The sequence below is a fragment of the Charadrius vociferus genome, unplaced genomic scaffold (assembly GCF_000708025.1).
Source record: "Charadrius vociferus isolate BGI_N301 unplaced genomic scaffold, ASM70802v2 scaffold173, whole genome shotgun sequence".
NCBI classification, from domain to species: Eukaryota; Metazoa; Chordata; class Aves; order Charadriiformes; family Charadriidae; genus Charadrius; species Charadrius vociferus.
In genome coordinates, this window is record NW_009648369.1 from 532,032 (window position 1) to 536,635 (window position 4,604).

Genomic DNA, 4,604 nt, shown 5'->3' on the forward strand with positions numbered 1-4,604 from the left:
GTAGAGACATCATTTATTGCATTTCCAGAGCAGGGACAGCCTCATGAACCTCTTGGAAAGCTGGGTGAATAACATTTAATTTCAGTGGTTAATCCACAAAAGTAAGTGAGAAAAGAAAGAAAGGGAGATCTGGTTCGGTTCAAAGAAAATTGTTCTTTTCAATCAAACAAACCAACAACAAAACTCCTCAGAAAAATCCATTTTTGCATCAGACTAAAACATGTTTCATTTTCTGTTAAATTATTGTGTAAATTATTAATGTCCTTTGATTTTTTCAATTTAGCCAATTTTGACATGACATGTTGTTTCTAAAAAAAAAGTAAATCCATTTTTTCATTTAAGTCAAACCAGGATTTTTAACATTTAAGCAATTTCTCCCATTTCTTTTTAAAGCTACTTGACAGTTTCACAAAAAGCTTCATTTCCCCTGCAACCCATTTTCAAGCAAATTCAATAAGCATACACAGAACTTGCCTGCTTGCCTTCCCCAGAAAAAAATTCAAGTCAGGATTCCCTGGCCCGCTGCTAAAAACAGCCTGTTTCCATAGCTGTCACTTCCCCTGCAGTGAGGGAGTGTGAAACATCACTAATGCCTCACCACAGCTATTAAGCTTCTCCTCGCCCGCTGGCACACTGCTTGCTGCGCCGAACGCAGGCAGGATTTCGGAGCAGCCTTGCCTGCTGCAGTTCTGACTCACTTTCTTGGCCCAGCTTCAGTCAGTTGGGGAATTCCCTGGAGGATGGATGTGTCGGCACCACAGCTCCTTTGCAATGCCTATAGGTTAAAGGAGCCCAGAGATACCAGTGGAAGAGGTCTTCCTGCAACCACCTTCATGGAAGGCATAAAAGCCTTCCTAGATGCCAGCACCAAGGGCACCAGAGAACAACTCTATGTGGCAAGCTGCAAACATCCTTCTGCCCGCAGACTTGCATAAGAGTCTGTTCAGCCTGTTTCTACCCATTTTTGCCGCTAGTTTTGCGCACAGAGGAAAAAAAAATCTTTTGATATCCAAACTAGGCAGCAATAAGTATTTTACTTAGCAGAGGCTGCTCCAGGGCTACTAGAAAAGCCCTGAAGGTAACACAAGATGGTGTAGAGCAGCAAAGACAAAACAGGTCCATGTCCCACCAGCACTGTTTGTACATCCTGCATATGGCAAGGCGACGGGGCTGGACTGAGAGAGCTCCCAACCCCAGCAACTGTTTCCTTCTCACCACCCGTCAGCATCCAAGACCATGAAACCTTTTAGGAATGAAAAAAAAACATTTCTGTCATCAACAACAGAGCTTTGTCCAGACTGCAGTTCGACAACAAGTCTCAGTTAAGCCATTTCTCATCCAGATATGGAAATGAGGGCTGGCAAGTTTGTCTTGATTGTATTATGTTGGTTTTCTGACAGAAAAAAAAAAAAAAAACCCAACTATTTCATACCCACATTTTCTTAGTGAAACATTTAACATCTTAAAATCAAAATAAAATAGCTGTAGATCTGAAGTTAAATTTTAACACCTAAATATGCATAGAAATACGGTTACTTTGACTTGAATGCAATGCGTTGTCTAGTTCAAAACACATTGTTTTGAAAATTTTGTTTGGGGTTTTGATTCTTTTTTTTCTTTTTTTAAAGAGAGAATTCTTTCACTTAAACCGAATTATTCATGTTGATTTTTTGTACTACTGGCACATTGAAAAGGTTTGCTCTGCTAATATGCAGACCAGATTTTTCTCTGAAATTAAGAATTCCATAATCTTTTAGGGAAAAAAAAACAAACCCTAGACCACACAACTTTGAGAGGAAATATCACAGAAGGGTTTTTTTTGCAGTTTTGCCTTAGTGGCCACTGGTTTACACAGTTCTAAAGATTTGATCCTAAACCTGCAGCCACTGGTAGCACTGTATAATCATTCATTTCCATTTACTGCAAAGTTCAGGAAAATGATGTCCCAGGTGTGTTCCGTAGGGTACCCGAAGTCAATGGCTTCATCTAGCCACAGTTGTTCGCATCCTTGGTCCCCACTGTAGCAACTCAGTGTGTTCCACATTCAATTTTACTCATGCGCTAGTATAGTGGCTTTTATCCTTTGCAAGTTGTGGAAAGGATACAAAACATTCATAGTGAACTCCAGATAACCCACTCTGTCTTGGTTCTCTCACTGGACTAAATTCTGGTGAAACACAATCACAGCTGGCCCTGAGGCTGCAGAATGAAAAGACAAAGAGAGAGGAACACCAGAGAAAGCTACACCAGGCAATAGAGCAAGTTGGACTTGCTCAGTGAGAGCTTAGAATTCTTCACTTCTATGTTAGGAATCATAATTTCAGAACACTGTACGTTTCAGGGTAAGTGATTGTGGTTTATGCTCCATGAGAAAAGTTGCAGAAGATACAACCTCTAAAAAAAACCCATGGGACAGCTGGAGATGAATGAAAACAGTTGATTGAAAATAAGAACCAGTCTAAACGCTTGACATCCAACCTACACAAAATCCAAACTTGAAACAGTTGCAAGGTATTTGGTAAACAACACTTCTTCTTCGTCTTGTGCCTCAGCACCATCTGTCTCTGATGATTAAAGCCATCACAACAAGGTCTGGGACAGGTACATGGAGCATTTGTTGATTCCATGTGAATGGAAGAGACCTCTGGGCATCCAGAACATAAATAATCCATTGTGTGAGTGGCCAAAAAGGAAAACGTTACTGATTCCCATGACTTAAGCGAAGAGGAGATTGCCCTGGTCTGGTTTTAGCAGTTTGATAGACTTTCCTATTCAATTACTGATTGCAAGGAGAGGAAGGAAAAAAAATGCAGGGACAGTCATGCAGGCTCTGAGGTACCCTTCAAGGCAGGGTCCAGAACACACCTGCAACTTCAGCAAATGCAAATGTTCGTTCAGCACTTGCTGGAGCAATGGGGAGCAGGGTATTGTCACTAAATCTCACCAGAGATGCTGGCAAGTCTGGGTCCCATGGAAGGAAGGAAACGAGGAAGATGTTGTTGGGATAACAGGAGGACAGTAAGTTTATAGATCTGCAACAGGGAAAAGAGGATGCAATAGAAGAGTTGGGGAAGTTATGAAAGCAATCAGGAAGTTTTGCAATGACGATTTTAGATCATTTCTGAATTCATTGTATACTTTAATAAAAATATTGCCAAAAAGGGATACATTGCTAACCTATCTTTCAGCCTCTATACTTTTGTTGCAATCAAGACAACGTTCTCTTATTGGCACCATATGCATCCATGCATTCAGGGGTCAGGGGTGTTCGGGATTTTTTTACCCTTTAGTTTGGCAATATTCTACTGCACTGACAGATTTTATATTTATTTTATTTTCTAGAGAGACATTTAAGTGAATTGATTTTGAATCTTTGACATTGTAATCAATACATGTAAGAGAAAATATTAACTCACAGCTGCCAGTTTCTGCTGTGATAGCGGTTTTCTTCCTTAGTACCAGATACAATCACTATCTAAATGAAACATGCTGGGTAAACACATTTTACCTAAAAGCAAAGCTCTACCAAAACAAATAAGGGTAAAAAGATCAGGAATACCAAGTCCATCCAGTTCTACGGTGCCCAGATAAAGGAGCCCTCCCACCTCCTCTGCACATCGAGCAGCTGTCCAGTCCATTAGACTAAAATAAGACTGGTCCAGGCTCATGTGAAGGAGAAGAGGCTAAACTTCCTCCTTCTGGATGTAAATGAAACTGGGCAAGATGTGTCTGCCTATCTTTTCATCACAATTTTACTCACCCTCTTCCTTGAAGTGTATCATTCCTCTGAAATATTGCTTCCCAGCACCGACATTTACACACAGATCTCTGCAGTCACAAATGGAAATGTAGGACTGCGATGTTTTCATGGAGAGTGGCCAGAATTAAAGCAGCTTTTGTATTGCCAAAGCTCATATAAGGTTCAAGTGTCATTATGTGTCACTAATTAGTCAAATAACAGACGTAACTCCCACAGCATGAAGAGCTGTTGTTGCTTTCCCTTGCTTTTCAATTGCTGCCCCATGAGCATCCCATTTAAACAGGGACAAAGTGTGTGAAATACAAGGTTATTGTTTTCTATATTTAATGTTACAACGCCTGTGATAAAAGATGTGTTGGGCTTAGTTCTCAAAACTCAAAGGGAACATGGGAAAGAAGACACTGAGGCTGTGTCCATATTAGCAAATTAAAAATTGCCAGGCCCAAGTGTTGGAATTCTACCTCCTACTACCTGCTAGACCGGTCCCGCACCAATTTCTCCTTCTAAAAGCACAGATCAGAGTTAGCACAGGCCAAGGACCATTGCATGTGTCCCCTCTCTTGTGGCAGTCAGACACACCTGACCGCATGATATGTTGCCTCTTCCATGCAAGTTGGCCTCAAAGCTGGTGGGTGGACATTGGTGTGGTGTCCACCACTGGGTGTGTCAGGTTTTTTGCCTCCACTTCTGCTTCCTCATAAGAAACTGTGCTGCACATTGCACCTCTGTTGAAGTTTTCAGCTGTCTTCCTCTTTCCAGGCTAAACAGCCAGTTTACAACTATTTGTTATGTTTATGCTTTTAGTCTTATCTTCCTTGGTGGTTACATCCAACTACTTGCTTCT